The sequence below is a fragment of the Motacilla alba genome, chromosome Z, assembly GCF_015832195.1.
Source record: "Motacilla alba alba isolate MOTALB_02 chromosome Z, Motacilla_alba_V1.0_pri, whole genome shotgun sequence".
Lineage (NCBI taxonomy): Eukaryota > Metazoa > Chordata > Aves > Passeriformes > Motacillidae > Motacilla > Motacilla alba.
In genome coordinates, this window is record NC_052046.1 from 11,218,130 (window position 1) to 11,231,918 (window position 13,789).

The 13,789-nt window shown below is 38.7% G+C and overlaps 1 protein-coding gene across 14 annotated transcripts in view; it reads right to left on the reverse strand.

Moving 5' to 3' along the window:
- Window positions 1-13,789, reverse strand: part of PRLR (prolactin receptor) — a 158,144-nt gene that overhangs the window by 70,651 nt on the left and 73,704 nt on the right. For 2 of the 14 annotated variants that reach the window (XM_038123836.1, XM_038123833.1), the window contains exon 1: window positions 10,331-10,970. The exons of the other annotated variants lie outside the window; for them this stretch is intronic. The gene's annotated coding sequence lies outside the window, so the exon portion shown is untranslated. Of the gene's footprint in view, window positions 1-10,330; window positions 10,971-13,789 lie in introns of those variants that run through there. 14 annotated transcript variants of the gene reach the window in all.

A 13,789-nucleotide genomic window follows, 5' to 3' on the forward strand; every position in this document is an offset into this window, starting at 1 on the left:
AGGAGGAAGGGGGAGAAAGAAAGTAACAGAGAAACAGATCAAGTAGAAAAAAATATCACCACTCCATAGTTTCCAATGATGTCTCATTGGTCTTCTTCTTCTGGTGTTCTCAGTGGTTGCAGTCTTGTAGAGGCAATGGCTGCAGACTGTACCCATCAAGTGGTGGAGGGAAAGAACCCAAAAAAACCACCAGGCCCATGGGTTTTATATTATGCAGAGGCTACATGGAAACGCCCCCTGTACCTCCCCTGGATGATGTAACACTGGAACACGGGACATTTCATGAGTCTTTGGGATCTTCCAAAATGTTGCAGCTGTCTCTTACCACTGCAGTTGAATCCATCATGGCCCATAATAGCCCATCAGCCAAGATGAACACCTTCAGCCTACATGTGGCTGTCCTGCTACTTGGGAGAGGAGTTTTCACAGGTAAATCATTATGTATGGGAGGACATTGGCATGATAAGAAGAACTTGTGGCCCCTCTCAGGATTTGTCTTTTATCAGCCTCTTGCATTATCTGGAAATCCAGCTTGCAGCCCCAAGCATGCACACCCTTCTGCACTCTGTGCATCACTAGCAAAGCACTCAGCTGAATGTTTGAGCTGAAGCACCAACAGTCCAGTCTCTTACACCTGGACTAACACCTGCATTGTTTGAGACGTTAATCACTAGCAATCCAGTCTCTCACAACACCAACTACCTTTCTGAATCCTTGTTTCCTCAGGCCTGTATTTGTGCAGTTGTGTATCTGTGTTTCAGAGCAGCACCTTAATCTTATTTCTACTGAGGAAGTTTTTATTTATCAGAAACCATACAGCAATCATAATAGAAAAATAACTTTTTTCTCTTCTTCTTCTCCACTAAGCTGAAGTCCCTCTCCTTTCACCAAAACCTACTACAATGGTATAATGCTATCCATGTCACTAATGACATATGGATTAGTTGCCACACCAAAGAGCTTTGCTACACCAAGCCCTTTGCTCAGAGACCCACTGATAACCAGTTGTAAATAATTTTCCAAGGACTGGACATCCAGCACAGTGGTTTCATATAGACTATGGGTTTCTAGCTAATTTATTAAAATTTCAAGAAATTGTCTGCCTGACCAAAGTGCAGATATATGACATCACTACTGCTCTTCTGTCCTTGAATCTTGTTACCTTCTTTAGGAGGAAACCAGAGCACTTTTGTTTTTCAAAATATTTCATTTCAGTGGAAACCTGTGTAGCTGTTACTTATCTCCATGCTACATGTAATGTATTTACTTCAGTGTCTTACAGCAGTTTATAATCAAGTGATCAACACAGAGAGCATACAGCTAAAAAAAGATCTGTTAAAAATCTGCATAGAAGATACTAATTGCTAAAAGGCTATACAAACTGCTGACCATGTCTTCTGTTGTCTAAAGAAAACATTTTGCCTCCCTTTTCACCTGGCTTTTTTTAGATTCAAGACAGTCAAGACAGTTCCACAGAAGGAAGGACAGGGCAGGTGCTGTGCCCGCCTTCTTCTACTGTGGGTCCAATCCCTTATGGTGACATGTAAATATTTCTAAAATATATAAAGTAATGTGTGCATAAGTATTTATAAATGCAGGGACTTAATAAATGAATTTATACTTGCAAAACTTACATATTACTTAATAAGAGGTATCAATAAAAATTTAATATGAATAGAAAAAAAAAGTAAATGAGAAGAAAAAACAGATACACAACCATGCATTAGCATGGCTCATTAAACCCCAACAATATTACTGTACAGTGTTGCTTGCTCAGTCTTTGGATTCTGTGCTGTGCCACGAGATATAGAAAATGCTGCCTACTAAAATGGAAAACCAGAACAGAAATTCAACTTTACAGGAACATGTGCAGGGGCACTAAGGAGAGTTCACGACAGGTTTTGCTCAAAAGAGAAAATCCATTGGTTAAATGATAGATGTGATCAAATTTCTGAAAGAAACCTAAATTACCCAGTCTGACAATGACAAGGGCAGGGGGATTACACTTACCCAAAGGCTTCCCCTGAACATGCTGCAGCAGTAAACACGGGTCCTGTTCAGACAAAAGATGAACTCCTGAAGGCAGCTTCGAGGCCATCTATACCTTGCTTAGCAGACTGGATTTATAAACTCAAGATGACTCCTAACCTATCATCCATGGCTGAAAGTGCTCAACACGTCATCAGGCTCACTCTTCAACAATTTTGCAGCACAGATCCAGCACAGTTGTTCATACCTACACAAATTTTCCCACTCTAGTCCAGGGGACAATTTATGTTACAGCTGAGAGTAATGGCATCTTAAGGAATAAGCTCTTTGGGATGCCTGCTTGCTTTGGGGCAACTTCAGACAAATCCAGCATGGGTTTAGTACATTATTTGGAGCAGTCATGAACAAAAAGCAGCCTTGTTAAAATATATTTCCTTTTCTAGTGGTAGAATGGGCCATCTTCGTCTGTATTTCTTGTTTTTTTCTAGTGTTCAGTAGAGTTTACTATTCTTCTACTTCTGGTGGCTGGAATGCCAGAGCACTAGCCACCCTTTTCCTTTAAAGGGTTTGAGAAAGGACAGCCCTTCAGGGCTGTGACGTGTCTCTCAACAACCCTAGAGACCTCCTGCTTTGCCAGACTTCAACTTGGCCACAGCTGCTTGGGAGACATATCTGATCACATCTCTGGCCATGGTTTTAGCCATGCTTTTAACATGTGGCTTAATAACTCCCAAACTCCTTGAGAAAAATTAAATAGCTTTTGAAAAGAAGCTGTAGAATAAAGCTCCTAGTCACTTGGGATGTTTAATAGTTTATGTTCAAGGAAGGGGACTTGTAATTATTTTGTTACTTCCTTTACTACTTAATCTTTATTACATGGTGGCTTTGTTAAAACACCAGAGCCTTCCAGGTCATCAGATAAAATTCACAACCCCCTTTCCACTGTTACATGCTTGCTTCCATTTGTATTTATTTCAGTGCTTCCTCTATCAGTGTGAGGTTGGTTTACTGGCACATAATGTAGTTTATGCTGTGTTGATGCAATGAGCTCATTGCTATTATCATTTTCCAGAACTCACCATAAGAATGGGACTAATAAATCTCAAACCAGCTGGTATTCAACAATGTTTTGTGTAGAGGTAGATGGAGATCAAAACCTTCCAGGCATGTCAATGAAAAGGGAAACTGTCACTGGCAACCAGGAGAAGTTTCCAAAAACCATGCTAGCTTCCTGGCTGTATGACAAATACAAGAATTTTCATCCATTTTAAGCCTTGCTTTCCTAATTGCAGGACTGAAAACCAGATCCATGGCTGGTCAACAGTTAAAGCTCTGTTAAAGCTAGTTGAAGCTAGTAAGTGTTTATACATTCCAGCAATATGCATATGGATGAATAATGGACTTGCTGCAAAGAATAATGCCCTGTCTTACCCAGCAGCACTATTAATATTATTCCAGCTGTCTGGGTATTGTATTTCTGCTAACCTCACCTCCCACTGGCCTGATGGCTTCCAGGGGCTTTGAATAGCTGTTTGGTAAAGTTCAAACTGGTGTTTTGTGGGAATATTTTGGTGTAAGGTTTGTTGGGGAGCATGATGTGAAAACTGCGGTTCACCATCCTTCTTTTTGTCCCACTCTGGCTCCAACTGCTAAACATCATGGACTGGAGAGGCTTTTATCCAGCTGTTAAATTTCTAGGGCAAGCAACACCCCTTTTCAAATAGCTGTTTCTTCCCTCATCTTTTTACTGCTAGAAACTTTTAAATTTTGTCCTCCGTAGTGTTCACTTTTTAAAGCTCATTGGAATAGAATGTCCCTTGATACCTTGGTGCCTGTAGTCTATTAAGCAGTACATCTGACCCTTTCTTCCAGTTTCAACTAATACCTGTGAACATCTGTTCATAACCACTGTCAAATATTTCTTTTCTCCTAAACATCCTCAAGGCCTTCTTTTCTGAGTGGAAGTATATTTACTCTAATTTTACACCAATTACCAGACATGGTTTTCCAATTCCTTGCACAGCTTGGATGTTTCACACACTTCTGACTCTGGCAAAGTAATGAAGAAGCTGTGGTTATAGTCCTTTATTATAAACTCCAATAACACACCAATGTAGCAAATGGTAACTGTGTGCTCTAAAACATCCCCATGTCTAGGTTTTGAGCATCGTGTTTAAGTAATCTGTGACAGAAGCATCTACCTCATTACTAATAACAAAGACGTGAAAATTATTTTAATTTACCAGCTTGTGTGAAGGCTGAGTTAAGAACACCCATTCCCTACCTGGTCTGTAATTACTGAGGCAGGAAAATGGTTTTAAAAGCTTCAGCTCCTTGAGAACCCATTCTGCCTTTCAGACACTGAGTCCAGACTCACTTGGATAATATGTTCACCACCATTAAAATGAGCTTAATGCTGTTATTATTGTGCTTAGAATAGCTGACAAATACCTGTTACTTCTAAAGGACTTTTTCACAGACATATGTATATTGTGAGTTTGGATTTACAAGACATGAGGCCACCTTTAATGTTCAGATAACACTATTGCTTGTTTTAGAAAAGGGCCTTAAATTCCCAAAGCTTCCCAGTTCTCCAGCAACACAGAAAATGTCTTTTAACAGGTGCAGCAGCCTATCGAGATGCTGCTACTACATGTGCACAGAAAAACAAATTAGACAACATATAAGTCATGCTCAATGAAACTTTATTTATTAATTGATCACTGAGGTAATTGTGACCTGTCTCCTATTGTCACCATTTCCTTTCTTTCAAAGCTGGGTTATTTGGCTGTTTTACCTTTTTTTAATCCTGTGGTTCTAGGCAGGAATAAAAACAGTTAACAGAAAAGTTGTGTCTTTTGTGTATTCAGCCAGGATTGTGTTTTTAGGAAGTGCTATGAACTCCACATCAACATATGGATAAGGGAATACATGGAGCATAATCCCTGTCATGGTTTTACAAGTATATGTTAGAACACTGAGATATAGAAAAGAGTTGCCTCACCTCCCCTTACACAAACTTTTGTTTTCATAATCCCAGCCTAACCATCTTCTCTTGAATGCACATGGTCTTTTAGGAAAACATTTTGGGATGTAGGTGTCCCTACAAACATGTTCCCATGAAGTTAATTTTTTACTTCTGGCCTTCAACTTTAAGTAAGCAATATTGACTGTATTTTCTAGAATAGGAGAAAGATGCAGGACAGCCCCAAGGTGACCTGGTTGGTTTGAAGGGAGAAGAGGAGGGTCTCTTGGTCAGATTCACAGGTCTGGTCTGTTGTTTGGATGACCTGGGGCTGGGTGGCAGCTTCCTGGACAGCTTCACAGGCTCATCCCTCTGCCCAATGCACATTCAGATGTTGTCATGTCCCCCCACTCCCTCTGGCATACTCCCACACCATTTAACTATACATTCCTTTTATTTTGCTTTCTATCTATTAACATTAAATTCTCACTTAATTTCATTATCTCTTACTAAACAATTTCATATATCCTTTATAAATCAAATCCTTGTATAGTATAAAGAAGTATATGTATGAACATACATTTATACACTTCATATACTTTCACCTGTGTCTTTGTAAAGACACAAAAATACACATAGGCGTGTGTATCTATGAGGGCCTTTCATGTACTTCTGAGGCAAAGAAAAACACAAAATTTTCAGTAAGACAGGGAGTTCAGACATCACATGGGGTATGGCCACAACCATGACAAAATGGTGACTCCTATGGACAAAGGGAGGACTTCCAAGGCCTCATGGATCTGATACATTTCTAGGCTAAGGGGGCTGTAAGGCCGGAATGGGGAGAAGGGCTTCTGGTGACAGTGGTCATGAGACTTGTGAGGGTCAGGTCTTCCAGCAGGAGTCAGAGGAATGGAGCCTGCAACAACTGGCACCAAAGCTGTTCTTTAATAAGGCCAACGACATCTCCCTTGGTTGTAGCCTTATCTCTTCCTCTCCTCATTTGTGTAAATCACAACAGAAATCAACACTACTGCCACTCAAAGAAGGAATGAAGAGCAGTACTAGACATAAAATAACTAGGAAACAGTATATAATAATATACTGTTATATAATATACTGTTTTATATATATATATATATATATATATATATATATATATATATATATATATATATATGGAGTCAACTTATAAATACTATTTCAACATACAATTACAGGGAGTTTGGGGTAATTTAGCATTACTTAGGTTAAGCAGATATACGATGATTAGAATACAGAGATGACACAAGGCATGTGAGGTAGGGCTTCTTCTGAAGAGAAGATTAGAAGACACTCTTTGAGTGACAAATAGACAGGAAACTATTTTTTGTCTTCCTTCTATTAAGACAAAATAGTATGATCATATCCAATTACCTTATCTAGAAAAAAAAAAAAATCCTTTATATTGTTACTTAAAACAGAGGGGCCACATGAGGATTCTAACTTCAGAGGCTCAGACTTTACCATTGAGTCTGTTTAGTTAAACAAAATCACAAAAATTGTGCATTACAAAATCATGATCCACTACCTTTCATAAGATAGGTAGAATTTGCCCTATAATTACTGAAGTGAATTGTTCTTTATTTTCTCTTCCCATCATGATTCAGCAAAAGGAATATTTTTTAAAGAATAGCCTATTCTTTTTGGATTGGCTTTGTTGAACTCTCATGATTTACCAGCTAAGGTTTAGGGGTGAAGAAAGAGCAACAGCAGCAATCCAATTTTTGGATGAGTCTGAGAGCAGATGTAGATTTGGCTACAAGTCATCTTTGCTTTTCCAAAGACCATCTCCTCTTTCGTCCAAGAAAGAAGGGTCACAACATACAGCAGCATCCAAAATGTGCTATTCATCAGACAGATGATCTGTCGTGAATTCTAAACCCTCAATTGTTTATATAATGATTGCCCCTGTTCTTGCTCCAATTAGAGGTCTGAAAGTTTTCAGAAATCATTGGTGCCAACTTTATTGACTCTTTTTATGGACCAGTACATACTTGCTCACAGGGAATGTTATGTATCACATGTTCATCAGAAGTGGAAATGTGACAATTTAAAAGCACTGTTAATATGGAATGACTTCGCCCTGAGGGAGCAATGAATTTGGAAAGAGAATTGCCATGCCAAAAAGCTTGGGTTACCTCAGGTTGTAAGGGGCTTGAAATTCAGGAGATTAGAAAATTTCTTAAGACAAGGAAAACGAATCATATCAGATGTAACAAATATGCTGAACTAGATCTTTTCAGAGATCATTATCTGTAAATCTAGAGGGATCACAATGATAATCTAATCTATTATATACAATGGCAATAGGACTCACCCTAAATGCAATCCTGAACAGCAGAGATATTTTAACATCTATTTTGACTGTTCATTCTTTCTCATTTTTAATTCACTAATTTAGAATGCAGCAGGAACAGAGAACAACTCTGCCTGCTTGGTCATATGCTTCTGCTAGGTGTGGTTTACATACAGTACAGGAAGAGTCAGGCAGAGCCACAGCTGCACTTGGCAGGTACATAACTGCAAACAGGGGAATTACCAGTGGCTCTACTGGAAGTTAAAAAGTTTTAGGGCTAAAAAGTGGTTGTAAATATAGCCTGCTGGATACTAAAGTTTTTTAGGAAGATTAAAGTTCATGTTAAATAGAACCATTACCTATCTATGATAGATAAAGCAAGGTCTCAGAGCAAGGTCACCTCTTCAGTGAGACCAGGCAACATAAAAGATGGGAAGGCCAACAATCAGGAATCTTCCTTCTCTCATTATTTAGCTTGTAAAAAACTGTGCACCCTTGACTTCATAATGTTTATTTAAATTAATCCACAATGATAACTTAGGATGAGAGTGAGGATTGCAGAATAGGTACATCTGACCAATGAATAAATGATATTAAAATAACGTGGGCTGCTGACTCTTCAAAAAAATGAAGATCAAGCTCAAGGCTGATCAACTAAGCTTAGCCTAACTGCCCATGCAGCCTAAGTACAGACTCACATGATAGAAGATTTTTAATTCAGAGCTAAGTTAAGGAGAAATGTGATACCAATCACAGATAAACAAGACCGGAGACCAAACAAGGCATCCCCCAAAACTGTAGAAGAATCTGGAAAAATTCAGTGATAAAGTCTTTGTAAGTGAAGTTGTTAGAGCATTAGATTAGTCCAATTTATGAGTACAACCAAAAACTCAGTGTATAGGCTGAGCTTCCCTTTGATCTTGCCTTGTGAAGCGACCCTACAACCTCTTTGAAAGGCAGCTGTACTGAAGAAATAAATGGGAAACAAAAGTGGTGCTGAAGCCCCAGAAAAATAAGGTCTTCTGGGAGGAACAGAAAACTTTGAAAGAAGGGTATTACATACAAGAGTTTGTGACAAAACTCTAAAAAATCCCAGCTGAAGAATGAAAAATGTATTGATATGTACAGATGGGTATGTAAATATATAGAAAATATAGAGTTTGTAATCTGGTCTGGAAGTACCAGAATATTAGTTTCAAACAAGACAAATGGATGGCAGTAGGAACAAAAGCATTTCTGGTGTTCTTTGAGTCTGTAATTAACCGGTGTCTGATTCTGGAGAAGAAAACCACCTGGGAGGATAGAGGTTTAAACTCAAATAGTGATACAGCTGAACAAAGTGGCTGAACTCCATTTGCTTCACGGCCATAAGTGTGGAAGTCAAACTTCCACAATTTCTAAATGAAGGTTAGATCTTTCAAAAGCCCCATTTGTCCCCTGTTTCTGATAACCGAATTTCACTTGCTATGGGTGGTAGTTGCAGATGGAGCCTTAAACTTGACGCAATAAAAGGGTGTATTTTGCTGAGCAATAAAAAATGATGATAATATAATGTAAATAGCTGAAAAACTTTATCCCCCTTCTGAAAAATAAAGATGAAAATTCTGAGACTGACCTATCCTACTCAACTCAGTCCACTGGAAAACCTGCCCTTTCAAAGCATCACACCTTTGACATAAAAATTTAGTCTGGCAGGTTTCCAGATCAATTTCAGCAACAACAAAATACTAGGATTACCTATCAGTCTTTTTGCTCCTTGCTGGCTTTATGCTAACTGCATTTCTCCAGATTTTGTTTCCCTCCACGGTCTGCGTGCTCCAAGCTATGGTGGGGATTTGCGTTAGTCCCTGTGCAGGGCTTTAACTAGGCTGCACTTTGTCACAGGACTCTGACCAGCATTCTCGCTGCAGGCTTGCTGTGGATGCTTGGAGCTGCGAAACGCGCACGTGGTAAATGGCTGCTTTCCCTACGCGGGCGTGCAAGCATTACTTGTTGCTAAACTTGCTCCCTGCCAGGCCAATCCATCTGCCTGCCTTGGGAGAGTGCCTAGCGCAGCTCGACAAAAGCCAGCCAAGTCTCAAAAGAAAAGACTGATAGCTGCAGCAGAGCATTTCTGCAGCAGAAATCTTACGCTGGTAACACGGACACAGAATCCACACAACTGTCTGGCAGGCTGCTGCGCTCTCTAGAGGGAACTCACAGCAAGGGAAACTGTATTCATTCCCAGGGTATTAATGTATTCCCAGGTGACTGCTGGAATACTGGAAATATTACAGATGTTGATGGTACAGTGTTTCAGTAAAATGCAGGGAAAATTGACTAAAAAGATGCTCTTTGGATCAAAGCACATCTTTTTCTTTACTATTTACTCAATTACCAGCCTTTCTCTCCATTCTTTCTGAGACCCATTTCTCTTCAGCCTTTCACTGCCAGTCTATGCCAATACCAACACATTCGGAAGATAATAACACAAAACAGAATCTGATAACTAGTGAATGTATGTGCAGACAAGAGAGTGTAACACAAGAAGAATAAAATAATTACTAGGGAACATCAGATGGTGGAAGATACGATGGCAGTTATAGGAGTTCCAGGAGGATGTTTTCATTAATGAATAACAAAAATAAGGTATATTTAGTGAACATAAAATACAAATCAATATAATATATTGATATATTATGAGATATCATGAGATTAGTACTACCAAGTGGAATAAAAATGCTTTGAAATAATAAACACAGTCCAACTGCCACTTAAAAAAAAAGCATACAGAAGGAGTGGCATCTCTGTCTACAGCTTATATCAGTATTTTGAAAGAGAGATCACTGACTTACAAATAAAAATCTTTTTTTTTCTTTCTTAGAATGTGAACTACATGATATTTACCATACCATATTAAGCTGAACTAATTTTACCTATTTCTGTAAGTTTTTCATGTCTGCTAAAAGAACTACAGTTTACTGTGTCCTTCATACAAAACCAAACCCTTTACAGGAAGGTAAACATACAGTAGGAACAGATTTAACTGCAGTACTTACTTTTGCCTGGTAATGAAATGTATGTTGACCCATGCCAGCTCATGAATGCTTCCTGAAAAAGGACTTGAAAATCCAGCATTTCAAAGTGTTTCTCATATATTTAAAGAAGGAAAAAATCCAGAAAGAAAGAGGGGGAAGGACCCAAAAGAAAGATAAACAAAGCAAAAGCCTGTAAGCTTTAGAGCTCTGACTGCAAAATACTCAGCCTGGCAGCTCTGGGAGAAATACAACTCTGTGTACTTGTACATGCTCACCCCATTAGAGGAGGAGTCAGTTTTGCAACACTTATGTTCCTTGCTTCAGGCAAAACAGTGATTCTCTTCAGTGCAAGCAATGTTTGTAGTGTGATGGCTGTAAAGGTGAGAGGTGTACTCTGGAGTGTAGGAATGCAGCAGCAGAAAAAGAATAATTGGGAGCATCAGCTACAATACTCTACAGGTTGTTGTGATTCCTTTTGAATGCTTATTACCCATGACTTTTTTTTTTTTTTTTTCCTGAGGGAAACCTAATACCCCTTCAACATAAACTGCATCCATAATGTTTTTTGTGTACCAATAGTTCATGTTTTATATTTTTGAATAGCAGATTTTTTTTTTTTTACAGCAGTGAAAGGTCTTGGCTTTACATCAAAAAGCTGATTAAACAGAAGGAAAAGAGTGTCTTTTTTTTGTAGTTTTGAGAGTTATTATACAATAAGGCTGTGAATTTTACTAACATAACTATTCAGTAGTCATCTATCTCTACTTAACTAAAAACATTTTTACATATTCTTTTAAATGTTTTCACTGAATCATATTTTTATCTTCTCTATATTCAAGTCAGTGAACTGAATATAAAATGAAATGTATGTATGCATAGTGCAGATTCCTTTAAAGAAGAAGACTGAGCAAGAAGTCTCTTTTTCATAGTGAAAAGAGATTGCAGGGGTGTGGATGCTAAGTTGTTACTAGAGTCAAGCTTCTCCAGTCAAGGTCAGCATTGCTCACATCTTGTGATCAAACGGACATTCTGCAGATTTTTCAAAACAATTGGTAATCATAGGAACAGTGTCTTGTCAAACATTTGTGTTTCTTGGAAAATGTTTTCAGGTAAGGAGTATGTGCCTTGTGATCTATCAACACAGAAATTATAAAACTTAGGTGTGCTCCTTGAATGGGGTTTGGCTGTGCTAAGCACCAGCTGCTGCTCAGAAGATCAGTGTCAGACTGCACCTCCACTTGCATTGCTCCCATCGTGTGTGCTGTGTTATCCATTTGATTTGACGGTCAGACAGCATGGGAAGCTCAGCTGGTACTGGAAGACAATTCCTTTTTTTTTTTTTTTCTTCTTATTTATAAACTTCTGAACAGGCTCACTCTGAGATCAGACAAATGCTAGGAACAGAATGTATAGTTGGCAGACAAGACTCAGCTGATGAGCCCTAAAATTTATCACATGCCCATAGCATTCAGCCAGCTCTGAGCAAATTCTACCAGTGACTCTCTGAGTTGAAAGGGACAAAATTGCTCCTGATACTTGAATAGATGCTATCACCTTAAAAATAAGAAAAGGAACACAAGGTAGAAGCTAATTCATATTTAACCAGTTATGTACAGGCAAGGCCCAGTTGCCTTATTTCTGCAGCTGCTTGACTCTGCTAAACACAAACAGATCAAAACTAAGAAGAGGGAATGAGAAAGCTAAGATTTGTCTGGGGAGGAAACTTTCAAAATGAAGGTGAACCAAGAAGTACTACCATCACTAACAAAATTTCTTTTAGAGAAGGATATATTGTTAAGGTCTGCATGTACAGTTTTGCCTGTAATCAAAACAGGCTTTATAGCCCTAGAGTCTGGATGATGGGGAAAACAGAACAAAAAGTAAATCACTAATGGATTAGTAGTGACAGATGAGGGGTAATAGTGAAGAACTAACACTGGGATCAGTAAAAATGATAACTTAAGACATTTATACCTACATTATCCAGGTCATAGCCAGCTGACGTAATGCAGCCCTGGTAACTGTGGCAGCAGGCAGAGCAGTGTGAGATAGCTCTTAAATATTTCCCCATGATTTTGAGTTAGCTTTTTCAGCTTTTAATGAACACTGTGTCCCTGTGGCTACACTGCTAGCAATATTTAAGCCAGTCAGGCAAGTCAATACAAGTACACTAAGCCTCTGGTGGAATACTGCCAATAAAAGGCAACTCTGATCCTAGGAGCACTGGATTAAGGTGAATATTTTAAGGCAGTAGTAAAATCTAATATGCACAAAAGACAGGTCACATTCAAGACAATCTTTCAAATTAGGACAGAAGAAAGGAAACGTCACCCAGATGATGTAAAGCCTCTGAAGCCTATCTATTAAAAGGTGACTGACAGAACTTGGCTGGGTTAGTGTGACAAAGTAAATGCTGAGACAGAAAATGGAACAGGCACTTACTTGTCCCTGTAAAGGTAATGTATGTCTATAAATATGAAAGAGGGTAAGCACTGGAAAAGTGCAATAGCAGTTTAGGCTAATGAACAATGCTGGAGCAAAACCAGCAGGTAGAAACAGAACACACATAAAAACAGACAGTAAACTAAAAGGATACTAACCACTGGAGCATGAAAAATTGAAGCAGGGTATAAAAAAGCACAACTACTTCTGGAATAGATCTTGGCTAGTCTCTGAGGGTATTATCAGCTTGACTCATCCCATCTCATATAACTGGTGTATCAACTGCAGAAATCTGGTTCAGGTTAGGATTTTAAGTTGCCCAGTCATCAACAGAGAAAAAGTCCTCTGTGGCTGATCTAGAAGCATAATAATTTTGTTTCTAGAGACTGATTTGTTGAGAAGAGTTAATAGACTTGGAATTTGTAAAAATAATCAACTAAATTCTAAAAAACAGCCCGTAATACAAACAGGTCATTTAAGGAAAGCAAGACTTAGTACTTTAGGAGTAGAAGGGCCTAACTTTATTTTCAATATAATGACATTTTTATCAGTATAACTGCAAGAACCTGAAGTTATTCTGCATTGGAGCTCCATCTGAGTTCTGACATTCAGGCAGAACAGGAAGCACATAGTATCAGAAGAAAGGCAGGAAAAAGGATAAAAGTTGGAAGAATCAGTCAAAGGAATCAATAAGGTTTCAGGAAAGAGCTTTACAGGTGGGGAAAATGTGAAAAAAAAAGCATGTCAGGTAGTGAGGGGCATTTACTTCAGAGGAGTACAGAGACAAGAATGCAGTCTGTTTTTAGCTCTCCCACAGCCCTAACCCAACAAAACCATCCAGCCTTCCTTGGAGAGTCACTGCTGACGGGTTGTGGCAGTTTGCCCCTGCCATTCCTCACCCTCTCAGCAACTCAAGAAAAAAAAATGCAGCAGAGGAAATCAAACAGGGAAACAGGGCAATTCTGTTTTTAAATGTAGAAATACTCTAAGAAACAAAATAAGAAGCTATGGAACTACAGAGGGAACAAATTTTTTTAT